Genomic DNA, 13,614 nt, shown 5'->3' with positions numbered 1-13,614 from the left:
TAGCCTACTGTTGACCAGAAGCCTTACCAATAACATAAATAATCAATTAACCTGTATTTTGTATGTTATATGTATTATATACATATGTATTTTTACAATCAAGTAAGCTAGAAAAAAGAAAAAGTTATTAAGAAAATCATAAGGAAGAGAAAGTACATTTACTGTATTTTTTTTTTTAATCTGCATGTAAGTGGACCTGCCTAGTTCAAACCCATGTTATTCAAGGGTCAACTGCAGTGTCTTTGAAATACTTTGCTCCTCAATATATACCTATGTGCTGTACTAGTCACCAACTACAGAGGCATTTTAACCAACAGTAGTGGGCATGATGCCAGGTATATGTAATGAGGTTATATAAGCTTGGGCAATAATAGAAATGACTGAAATTCAGAAGGATGATAATTTGTAGGGAGGTGAGTATAAAAGATAAAAATTAGCATCCTAAGTCATTTTTACAGAAGTCCACAGGCATTGCTTGTAAAATGGATGCTATAAAGCATTAAAGGAGGTATGTTCACAGGAGCAAAATATGTTTCAAGCTGAGGAGAGAAGGTGGTAGTCATCAGCCAGGTCAGGAGGACTGGAAAAATCTAGGGAGAGAGAATCCAACTTCAAGAAGAAAAGAGCTGAACAGGAAGAAGGAAGTAAGAAACTGAGAAGCAGACATACATATCACGGGCCTAAGGTAGTGGATCTGCAGTGCAGAGATTAGGGATGGGGTTAAGAGGAGAAAGGGGCAGAAGAGATGATTTATATCTTAGTTTAGACACGTGTTACTGAAGAGAGAGCTAGGGCACTTGTAGAACGGCCGAGTGATGTGGCCACCATCTTCAATTCAAAGAAGGCTCCAACGGGAGGGACCCCGGAAGCCATCTAATCCACACCGTCCGTTATCATCACGGTAAACTGAGGTACAAAGAAAGACATGAATCACACAGAGCTTTGGAACTGAAGGTTGTAATTCAATGCTTTTTCTGTTACATCACAAAGTTAATTATAGGTCAGATGGGTATACCTAGGATCTATATCAGAATGTAGCTTTTGCCTCTAGAAACAGAAGGTACAAAGATGATCAGTTCCACTTGGAAATAGCAAATGTGGTAAAAAAAAAAAAAAAAGAAAAGAAAGAAAGAAAGAAAGAAAGAAAGAAAGAAAGAAAGAAAGAAAGAAAGAAAGAAAGAAAGAAAGAAAGAAAGAAAGAAAGAAAGAAAAGAAAGAAAGCAAAGAGCCTTTTCCAAATTCCCTGCCCAAATTAACATCTGATCATCCAGCATTTACCAAGTTCAGCACAGAAGCCACTGGCTCAAAATTGCTTCCCTGATAGACTGTAAGCCCTCAAGGTTAGGAACCAAGTCTCATTTACCTTTCCTTCTCCAACATCTGGGCAATAGTCTTTTTTCAATAAACATTTGTGTCTTTCAACAGCTAATTCCTTTATCCCCAGGGTCCCGTGTATTCCTATTCCCCTCATATTACATAGAAATTCACTGAAATCAGAGAAGTAAAACAAAAAGTCTATGATCACAAGATGAATTAAGAGCAGGACTCAAGTCTACGCTTCTCTTTCTCCTCCCTGTTGGTGTTGCTACTTCTCCGAGGGGCCTAGGACAAAGGTGAGAGCTGAGACAAAAGTGGATACGATATTGAATCAAAAGACAGCAGCTGAATAATCTGAAAGGCAGAATCTAGACAAAAGATCTATGAACTGGAATATGAATACTCAGTGAGAACTTCTTTAGAGTCTAAGCCTGGAACAGTTTGTAGCCATCTTGGAATTTGCAGCATCTAACACAGAGCTTGGCATATGGTCCCACATTGCTACTTGAGGGAGCAGTTCCAGTTATGTAGTAATAAACAATCTATTTTGTAGATAGACTATTCCTCAACATTTATTGAGTACCAGCGTAGTGCTTCAAAGTTGAATCAAGGTGACAGAAGCCTTCAATGTTGTGAGATAAACACAATGGTTGTGGTCTTTGGTCTGAAACTCTTTTACTGTGGGAAAGCCAGTTTCAATGATGATTTGTAGGTCAAATGGGGTCAACATCAAAACAATACAGCATGTACTGGACTGTGGGCAGAGGGCAAAGAGAAAGAATTTTTTTGAGAACTACACATTAAGGAATAATCAGGCCCCTTGACAGCGTTATGCAAAGATGGCAGCAGTAAGTGGAATCCAATAATCAGACTATGAAAGAACACAATTTGAGCTAGTGGTGGAGAGGGAGGGAGAGCCATAGCTTAGCGTCCCTTCAGGGTTTCTCAACTCTAAACATCCTCAAAGAAGAGCCACCCCACAGACTCCCCAGGACCATCATTCCAGTTTATTTATTATACCACAATGTTAAGTGTGTGATTAGTGACATTTCACCAGAATTGAGAGAAGTTCATATGGGTTGGATTTTGTTTTTCAGTTACTATGGGATAAACAAATTCCAGTTACTTTCTTGACCTAGCATTTGCAGAAAAGGGGATAAAGCAATTTTAAGGAACAAACAAAATTGTCTTGGTGAAGAAACATCAGATCAGAATGTAATTCCCTTGTTCTTGTTTTTCTTAGAAAGCATTTCCATTCTGCCTAGCTCTGGGAACAAAGCCAAAGCCAAAGCCTGCTTTAGAGGAACGGAGATTTCCAGTAACTTGGGCGGGTGAGGGTGGCTGGGTGGGTGGGAGCTTGGGGAAATTTTGTGGGGGGGACAGCTCAGACACCTATGAGCAAGCTTGGGATGGGTTAAGTGCTAGGTCTATGCCTTGTCCTCTGACTGACAATGCCTCTGAGAAATGTTTAAGAGCCAGGGAGGGGGTAAGACTGAACCAGAAGACAGAGCCTAGACACCTCCCATTCCCTTGCCTCAAATAAACAACAAACCACAAAATCAGGGTGGAGAGCAAAGGAAGGAGGCCCATGTGGAGATAGGCCCTGTTTTCCCACCATCTCTGCTGGTCCCACCTACATCACGCTAGACCCTAGCTTTCACAATACCACCAGTCTCATCCTCTGAAGCCTGTCTTAGAAACAGCACCTGGAGAACAAGAGCTACATTCTTCGTCCTTTCCTTCTCTCCCAGTCACTTCCTTGTATCTGTTTTTCCAGCATGGTGAATGGAAAAAGAGCAGAGGGTCCTGATTTCAGAAAGGAAATGAAGAAAAAGACTAATGTTCTTTGAACACAAGAATGCACAAGACATTTTGTTAGGTGTTTTATCTACCTGTCTTATTCATCTGATCTTCCCAACTTAGAAAACTTGGGCTTTAAAGTTTTACTCTGATTTCTACACTAAAAGGTTAAACAACTGTGGATGACCCTTGCTAAGGAGTGCAGAGTGTGTATAAAATGTGCCCAGGGTATTTTTATGGCATCCCCAGGCAGATGTTGCAAAAATCATATGAGATAACATACAAAGAAACACTTGGTAAGCTGTACAATGCTGAACACAGAAAAGGGATAATTGTGTAGTTGATAATATGTGTAGTTGGTAGTATTTAGTTAATAAACACCAGTCTGTGAGATCCCCCTGCTCGAGAAATGGGTGTTTCTTCATTTACCTCCACCATGCATTCAGACTCCAATCCAAAGTCATGTGGAAATTGGCCTCAAACATTGACCATACCTTTGACACCAGCCAGCATATTAAACCTTGCTTCTTGCCACTGTCTGTATTTGCAATGTAGCTTCCAAAGGGAGAAACCAAATCTCAGTTTCCATTAATAGTGAAATGAAGGTGTTCAAAACCTGACATGCTGACCTTGAGCTCAGCAGAGGAGGAAGAATTGGTAGTGATGAGGAAGGTGCCAGGGCAAGGTGAAGGGGAAGGTGCCAGGGCAAGGTGAAGGTAGGAGCCGAGTGTCTGGAGGGAAGCTATTGCTCTCATCGTGAGAGAGGTGCTTGCTTAAGTGATGGAGAATCTGACCTTAAAATGGTTCCCTGCCACATGGAACAGAGCTAAAATGGTGGCCTGCGTGGAGAGAGAGGTCCCCAGCCTAAGCCCCAGCCCACCTCCGCATAAACCCCTCCAAGCCACACCTTGAGCCAATCACCAGACGACACCTACCCCTTCCCGGACTCAAGGAAGTCCCCAACCCATAAAACCCTGCTCAGAACCTTGCTAGGGGCTCAGTGTTTTGGGAAGAATCCTGCTGAGCCCGCCAGTGTAATAAGGCTGTGTTCTCCCTGATCTCCGCGTGCCGCTTGAGTTTCTCGGTCCTTGCCGTTTTTCTGCAACATTACTGAGGGTGTCTTCTGGGAGGCATCATTTTTCATGGACGGGCAGGAACACCAAATCATTCTGGGACAAAATAAGAGCTACTAGAGAACAAAGTGAGTGAGGGAGACTGCAGGAAACTGGCCAGAAGAAATTTTAAAAGGAAGGACGAACACCAAATCATTTGATCACCTATTGTGTGCCTGCTATGAGGTTGTATTGTACATTTTTACTTCTATCTGTGATTTCATATCCTCCGGCTCACCTCCTGCTCTCTTGCTGCTGATGTGTTACGTCACTGGAGAGCAGATATCTCTGGGTGGGAATATTCTAGTAGCACAAATTCTTTAGGAATCCAGACAGTATCCACCCACGGACTGCTAGAAAATAAATCTGGGTTGAGAATAGAATTCACAGAGAAGGGTGGAGAGATGCAGCTTGGGGTGATGATGATGGTAGAAAAATGATTTTCTGTTAGAAAAACAATTATTTTCTATTAGGAAAAATTTCCACACAGCAACTCGGATTCCTTCACACTCAAAGCCCAATTTCTGCAGTGACCTACCTTTCCTCCCTCTCCAGCTCTTGTCTCTACCAAGCATCTGCCAACACTGGGCTTAACCACTAGACTCTATCACTGTGGGGAAAAGCTGAGAGACGGGTGGATACAAATCCCAGTTTCTCCACTTACTAGATAAGTGGTCCTGCTTTGTCCGTTAACCACTCAGACTCCGTTCTTCTTCTATCAAATGTATGCTCGTAAAGTGTTAAATCGAATGCCTAGTTCAATAATTGGAGTGTTTATTATTACATTAGTATCAAACACTCTGCTGTCACCTCACAAGCTGCGACTCAGGTCCCTTCGCAGGAACTCACAGCAGCTTCATAGCAGCTGGAGCTGCCCCTGACTGCCAGCTCAGAATCCTCCATGTGACACACCTTGAAATACAGGGCCACAGCCAGTGTCTCCTACGGTCTGAACTCATTATTTGTTCATATTCGATTGTTTGCTGTTTGAGGTCAGGATTGTGTCTTGTTCTATCTTCATAGTCTCAGTAACTAGTACAATAACCTGGCACATAGTAAGTGTTTAATAAATGCTCATTCCAGAAAAAGTGCTGATAGCTAGGAGATGACAGCTGGATGATTAATAATAAAGTAATAATAAACACTTCAATTATTGAACCAGGCCCTGTGTTCAGTCCTTCACACACAGACATCTGAAGAACTGAGTCTCTGCAGCCTATCTCAGGGCCGAGGTGCCTGGAACTGACACATCTCCGCTCCATGATCATTCATCCTGAAATCTCGGTGAACAACAGCAGTTCTCTGTCTGTAGTTCTTTCCTTATACCACACTTTTCACAAAATATTTCCTAATACCTCCTTATCATTCCAATCCTTACCCACTTCTGCCATCAACATAGCTCATTGCCCCCAATTCAAAAATCAGAGAAGAGGCCAATTGATCCAAACAGAGAATTGAACCTGTTGAGAATTACTAAAGAAGCAAGTATTCTGTTTGAAAACAGACCAAGGGAAAACATAACAACAGGTCATACACTATTGACTTAATTTGACTTGAACTCTATTTCATCAGCAAATTCTTGACCTTCAGGTCAAAAGTCTTACTGTCAGAAATATGCAAAAACAAGCTCTCCAGGGAAATGGGAGGCTGAGTGTCACACTAAAGAGGTTTCCTCCAATCTGAAGTTCCCAAGCTGCTGGAAGGGGACTCTCAGGCTGAAAATGGGGCCTGGTGTGAATTTTCTCATTATGTGAAGACTGCTGTTGGATAGACTTGAGTTCTATATCCCAGTACAGTTTGGAAGTGAACGGTAATTCAAGGTCATTGTTGCTTTCTATAGCCCTTTATGATAGAGAGCAAAGTCCCTTTTTTAAAAAGAAAAAAAGAGAAAAGAGGAAGGAAGGAAGGAAGGAAGGAAGGAAGGAAGGAAGGAAGGAAGGAAGGAAGGAAGGAAGGAAGGAAGGAAGGGAGAAAGGAAGGAAGGAAGGGAGAAAAATCTTTGGAAAATAAGAATCACATTCAGTAAGTGATTCCAACATGCTACTTCAGAATAACAGAATATGATCATGGGTCTGAAGTTTTAAAATTCTAAATATTTTTTAATGGGATTATAAACTTGAAACAGAACATAAAGTTGTCAAGACCTGTTTGCAACCTGATGTTAGGAGCAGTTGACTAGGCAATTCAGCCACTGTATACAAAGTATACAGTATACACTTTACACACTATATATATATATAAACCTCTTCATGTCTCCAGTGGTCCCATCCAAAATCGACACGTTGTGTCACATGTCACGGTCACACGTTAAGGGAAATGCCTGTTTCTCTGTGAAAGTAGCCAGAAGCAACAATGTGAAATGATCACTCTGCAAGCTTTTCTAATTTCAGTAATCTGTTTCTTGTTAAGCAAAAGTCTAAAACCCAAGTTTATACATCAATTCATCATCCATCTCCTTGAGTAAAATGGCATAAGAATATGATTTTAGGTGTTCATAAGCAAGAATCCTAATACAAATTTTAAAGTCTCATTCTTCTGTAAGGGAATTTGTCTCATATGGCACATGGATATTTTGCCCATAATTCCAGGAACTCTGCCTGGCTGGAAAGATGTTTTGCCTAGGGCAGCTCATCTGCTACAAAGGGAAAGGAAAGTTGTGTGGCACCGTAAAAATAAGCTTCTATGGAGTACTGCTTTATGTACATAGAAATAAGTCAAGGAAAATATTTGTGGGGGTATTCCTGTTTATTCTGGAGTTATCTACTTCCTTGATCCTACTCAAACCTTCAGGGAAAAGCCCTCTAGATCTCTTGTATAGTGATAGCAAGGTGGCTTTTTTTGGTCAGCTTCTCCACCATTTTTAAGGTATGTGTTCTCAGCATTTTGAACTGTCAAGTAAAAAGGCTCAAGATTTAGTTTCTTCTAGACAAGAATGTAGGCCAAAGACCACTGTGGTGCCTTGTGTATCGAAATGTCCTGTGTTAGAGTTTCAGGTTGATCATTTTCACGCCCTTCTCTCTTCAGAGTATTGAACTAATTGAGACTTCGACCTGGGAATTAAATGGAGATCATCAACTTAAATGTTTGTGTAATTGAACTGGAGAGCACTTTGCATGTGAAGTCAAAATAGGCTGCCTTATATTTGTGCTCATGTTGAAACCTTGGGACCCAAGGACCAATCCATTTTGCACAGCTGATGCTTATTCAGTCAGCCACAATTTAAATGCAACTTTCCCATGAGACAGGGAGTCCTGGGGGGATGGGGTGTGTGTGGAGATTCAGTTCCCCAGGAGTTTCTGACCTTTAACTTGCTAACTACCATCAGGCAGGAACATGGATCGATGGATTGTGGTCTTCCTTTATCCCATTAATCAAATAAGTCTCCCCTCCTATGGGAGAAGCTATCCAGGTCTGTAAGGAAGGTGAGAAGAGTTCTCAACAGTGATTTTGTCCGGGCAAAAATTACTCTTCTATCATCCAGCAAGAACGTGGGGAGAGGAAGACATGGTTGTCTCTATGCCCTTGTCATGGTGTAAAGCAGGATAATAGAGCAGAGATGAAAGAGCGAGGGGGCTCGGGACTCTGACTGACTATGTTTAAATCTTCCTTCTGTTAATATTTGGGTCACTTTGGAAAGGTTTTTTTAGCCCCTCTAAGCCTCACTTTCTTCAAATGCAGTATTGTGAAGGCTTAAAGAAGCATTGAACTCAAGTCCTCAGCACAATGCCTGGGCAGGAAGGAATCCTAAAAACACACTCACTGTTGTTAGTTTTTTGGGTCCATTGAACAGAGACTTCTTAATTCTGCTGCCATGCTTAAGTTTCCTTCCTTACATTCATGTTTCTCTGCTTCAGTGATGGCATAAGAATAAAAGAAGCCAAATCTGTTGAAGTGGGATGATGTAGGTAAAGATGAGCAACTTTCTGTCACAGACTCAATCTTCCAAAACTTGAGTGTCCGTTGTGTGGAGGGGGAATGGAGACAGTCACATAACCCTATGTATCCAATGAATACCCCAGGTTCCATGAAAAGGTCATGTAGGCAAAGGGGTCCCCAAATGCCCAAGGAGCTGATAAGTCAAAGAATGAGGCAGACAAGTCCAGCCTGTTGAATTAGAGAGTTTGATAGGGAACTCACATACAGAAATGGATCCTGGGCAGCCAGAGGATATTGTTCACTTTCTAGACCACCCTCATTTATCCACCCTTAGAGAGGAACCTAAGAAAAGAGTGTGTATGTGGTTGCGGGAGAGGAAGAGGCCAGATAACAGCAAGCCCTGGGGCCATGGTGAGCTAAGAGATAGACAACATCCAGGGCTCCTGCCCCAGAGGAAGGAGTAATGGAAACTCTGTGACTATCTGGAAAACTCTGTACATTCTAGACCCCATGGGGGAAGGAGAGGAGGCCAAAGTTCTGGGCTCATTCACTCAGAAGTTTAGCTGAAGGATTAGCTTCAAGATGGAGTCAGCTTTCCAAGATGGAGTCAGCTCTGTCCACACACACTCTCACATTGGTCCACATTTGCCCAGAAGACTGAGGAAAACACTGGTCGCAAAGGAAAGAATTGGTGTATATCTCTTATCTGAGACCTTCCCCCACCAAGTACGTAGTTGGAGCTAGACCAAAGAAAGTTAATAAAGCTCATTTCCTTTGCAAGTCGCTTCCTTCTGGGGCCCTCTGGTAGTCAAAAGGTTGGGCCAATTTGAAATTCTCTGGTGAATTGGACTGAAGGGGGAAGAGCAGAGTTTCTTGAATTAATCTGAAGAGATAACGAGAGCTTTAATGAGATGTGACCATGAGAATAATAACTAAGATAGTTGGAAATCAACATTGTAATTGATTTCCAAATTGTATATGCTACATTGGTTTTGTTCAAAGAATTAGCTCTCACATTTAGTCATCAATTTTATTGAATTTATATTTTGGTTTCCCAGTTCATTGGTTTTTCGTACTTACTGTATTACGTCATTCCTCTGTTTTCACTTCCTTTTTGTTTCAAATAATTAAGGTAAATATTTAGTCCCATTATTTTCACTTGCTAATAAAAAAGAAGCTTAAGATTATGAATTCGTCTTCTCATTAAGTCTTTGGCTATATCTCATACATTTAGTAATGTAATATTTTGTTGTAGTTTAGTAACACAGCAGTTTCTAATAAACACTAGCTGCAATTTTGATCTTCTCTTAACATCTAACATTCACATAGGAAAGAGGTTTTTGTTATTAAGAGCAGTTGTTTATACATTTTTTTATTTTAATGTTATTATTAATTAATCAACTATATGTTAGTGAAAAAATATTGCATGGATGACATTAGCTCTTTCAGGTTTATTAAGATTTCTTTCTACTATATTACCAGTATTTGAGGGCATAGTGTGGACACGTAAAAAAAGCTACATATATATATCGATATGTCACATGTATATGTATATATAACCATATATATCTGATACATATGTGCTCATATACATATATATTAATCTAATATCAATTGGTTGTTTACATTTTCATTGACTTTATTTTTTATCTACTTCATCTGTCAAAAACTGATACGCGTTTTAGAGTTTCTCACAATAATTGTGTGTTCATTTCTTCTTACATTTTGCCCTCATACTGTATTTCTAGGCATTATGGGGTTTTGTTTTGGTTTTTATAGTTTGCTGTGAAATTTTCAGTGTATACAGACACCTTCACTATGGATTATGTCATCAGTCAACATATTTTTGAGTCATGTTGATGCCTGTTGCCTTTTATCTTACGCTTTGTTTGACAGTTATATTGGCACTACTGCTTTTATTTTTTGTTCTCTTCATTTTTGCCTGAAAAATACATTGTGTGTGTGTGTGTGTGTGTGTGTGTGTGTGTGTGTTTCTCATGCCATTTTTAAGGCATTTCTCTTAAAAGCAATATGCCATACTTTGTATTGAACCCAATCAAAGTCCTTGACTTTAAATTGTGGAATTCACAATGGATATATCTGGTCTCCCTTCTCTCATCAACATGTGGGGACATGGGGCAGTGCAGTGACTAAGCATCAGTCTGTGAGTAAGATAAGCCAGGGTTTAGATTCTGCATCTGCCTCTTGTCTCTGTGTGACCTCAGGAAAGTGACTTATTCTCTGTGAGTCCCTGTTGATTCATCTGTCATATTGAAATAATAATATTACTAAGGTTGCTATAAAAAGTCAATAAAAAGTAACAGAGTGAAGCATCTAACAGTGTCTGACCCATTGTAGGCGTGCAACAAATGTTGATCAGCATTTTATTTATAATGATAAATATAAGTATTATGTTCTTCTATACATATGTCCCATTATTTTAAGTTTTATGTTTGTCATTCCCTTACTTATTTTCTGTATTTTGATACATAGACAAGATTTGTTTGCTTTTCTTTTCACTAATGATTTCAAAAGCAAACATTTATTTTTAATCAACTAATGATCACCTTTATATTTTCTGAAGACATGATTTGAATTATATTTTTTGTGATTACCACAATCCAAAGCACTTCTCCTTATGTAATACTTATAATGTAGAAAGTCTTTTACTTGCTGTCCTCCTTTGCCTCCCCAATTTTTTATTAATATAACCTGGGGTTTCCACTGATAATTCTTTTGAAATAAATTAATATTTGTATAAAATATATTTTATTCATAAACATAACATTTTCTTTGTTTTATAACCATATTGATAATTAGAGACAACTCTGTTTAACAGATTTAATACGAACCACCAGTCCTAATATATCATTATTTCCTAATTTTTATTATTTTTTCATGTATATATATCCCCCAATATATCTGGAAATATTTTTTACACCAAAGACAACTGACTGAGTATGACATCCTTACACTACAAACCTTTGGTCCAAAGTTCTGAGGCCCTTGCCCTAGTCTGATTTGGTTTGTGGGATTGACGATAATTCTGCAGTGGACTTAGATTCTGGCCCTGTGTTTTGTTTTGTTTGCTAGTGAGGGTGAGATGCCTCCCTGCCCTCACCGTGTCACACCAACATGGTGAACTAAAGTTGTTTATCTGTCCTCTGAGCAGAAGGTGGCTTTGACATAGAAGTTCAGTTAAAACTTTACTTTTTACAATTCACTGTAGTTCACCTGAGTTGATACCGTGAATAATCACATTTGCTACAGAGATCAAATAAATTCAGCTTTAGTGGAAAATGGGGCTTCTTTTCTTACCCAGAGGAAGAATCACAAAAGACATGTGGGAATCAGCTCTACACACAGGAAACTATGAGGCCCCATGAAAAAATTCAGGTTCTAATCCTTTCCCATGCCTGGCCCTTTATCTTCAAATAGAAGGGTCCAGGATACATTTTTTTTCTTTAATTAATGTAGTGATTCATATGCAACTTAGTCAACAGAAATAAATAAAATACGATCCCTGCCTTCAGGTTGCTTAAACTATGCCAACGGAAAAGATAAGAATTGCATAAACATGTTATAATACAGAAACATCAGATGTAAGAAGCATTTTACAGAGGGGTCCGGGTTGCCTAGGGATGAGAGTTAGGGGCGAAGAGGGCTGTTCATGTTCTAACAAGCTCTCTGCACCTGGAAGCAACCAAAAGGAGGCTACATAACCATTAATGTGGAAACATCTGTAAAATGGATGATAGACCACTGGGTTCTAAGGACCTTCCCAATTTTGAGATTCTATGAGAATGGAAGAATTTTAAATAATAGTGTCTTGGAACACCCCCAACCTGAGCTCCCCCCTCTCTTCAAAGTTTCTTTATCTAATTCAGTCTTCATGGGTGCTCCCCAAATCTCCAGCATTTCCATAGCTCCACTCCACAGTGGCCCTGTCATCTCAACTACTAAGAAAGCATCAACTATAATTATTTCTCTACATGTATGTTCCATCTTCTAAGAGGAGTCAGTTCCTGAAACACAGGGTTAAGTTCTAAAGTTCTAGTAACAGAAAAATGCAAAAGGATACCTGTCATTCTGTTAGCATTGGTTTCCTTGGGAGGATGGAATGGGGAGATTATCATTTTTTTTTCTTTATAGGCTTCCATAAAATTGTCTTTGTTGCCTCAAGTATATAAAGTTTTACTTTCATTATTAAGAAAGTCAGTGAAAGACGAGAAAAGAAAGAAAAGAATAAGAAAGAAAAAAAAGAAAGTTCTATATAGCCTGCCATACTGTCCCACCCAGAGAGAAACTGTGACTATTTGTTGAACATATCAGTTCTTTACTTGTCTATCTTGCCTTCCATTCCAGGGCTCACCTCTTCTTTCCTGGTCACTGATTTCACTGAGGCAAGGCAGAACCATTAGCATCGCTACGACTTAATTTCATTCTGTTTACTCTGGCCCTGACATACCAAGGACACTCCCAACCCACAGAAAATTATTATTATTTTTTTCCCCTCTACTTCCAAAGTGGGAAAGAGCTAAAAAACCACAGATAACAGAGGAGTGTTTCCTTTCAGGCTGAGAGTTCCTGAATGAAAGGGAAAGCAGGGCCTCAGACCCTTCACGCCAGCTCCTGGCCTACTGTGGAACAGACCCACATGGTGGTTTGAGGCTGAGAGCTGAGCTCTTGCTTCACCTTGGGATCTTAAAGAGCTTTCCAGCTGCCCAAAGCCCCAATTTCCTCCACCGCACCCAGATGCAGCTGAGTCAGTACTGGCCCAGACATCATGCTGAAGGGGCTGTGTTTGCCTTTGGTGCCAGCCCTGCCTCCCTTGCCAAGCCCATTGGCCCTCTCCTAGACTATCCTGGGTGCTTCATCTGCCGGGCCCTGCTTCCTCTCCTCTGCCCAGCAATCCAGAAACCGCTCCTCTTCCACTCTTACTGAAACTTGCAGAGAAAAAGGGGGATATAGGAAGCAAGGCCCTGCAAGCTGACAGCTTTTCGCCCAAGCTGAGCTGGGCAAATTTGCACAAGTGACTTTTCTGAGCCTGGATTTCCTTGGAAAGCAGAGGGGGTGAGGAGCGTCAGGGACCAGCAGGGAGAGTTGCCAGAGCATGCTGGGCATGCCGTGGCCACGTGCCCACTTGTAAAACGAGCATAAGAATTACTGCTCACAGGGGAGAGCGGAGAGTTGATGAATCCGCGTGTGGCACACTGTTGATGCTGCCATATCAGCTCTTTCCAGTGTATTCTTTCCAGCCGGGCTTGCTCTCTGATAATTCCTTCACTACCTGAAGCTCATGCCTCAAGCTAAACCAGAGGTATAGCTTAATAGGAGAGTTGGGTAACAGCTGTGCTTTCTTGTGGTGATAGCCTTCTGAGACATGGCTCTTGCTTTTGTTATCTAACCTATTAGAGGCTGTAATGGAGAGAAAGAAGCAAATACTTGTGGATTTGTGGAGACCGCCAGTCAGAAGACATTTGATACATACGAGTCTCCAACTCTGCTT

This window comes from Rhinolophus hipposideros, assembly GCF_964194185.1.
Source record: "Rhinolophus hipposideros genome assembly, chromosome: 6".
Classification (NCBI taxonomy): domain Eukaryota; kingdom Metazoa; phylum Chordata; class Mammalia; order Chiroptera; family Rhinolophidae; genus Rhinolophus; species Rhinolophus hipposideros.
The sequence above is the reverse complement of the archived record's forward strand: the minus strand, read 5'-3'. Positions refer to the sequence as shown.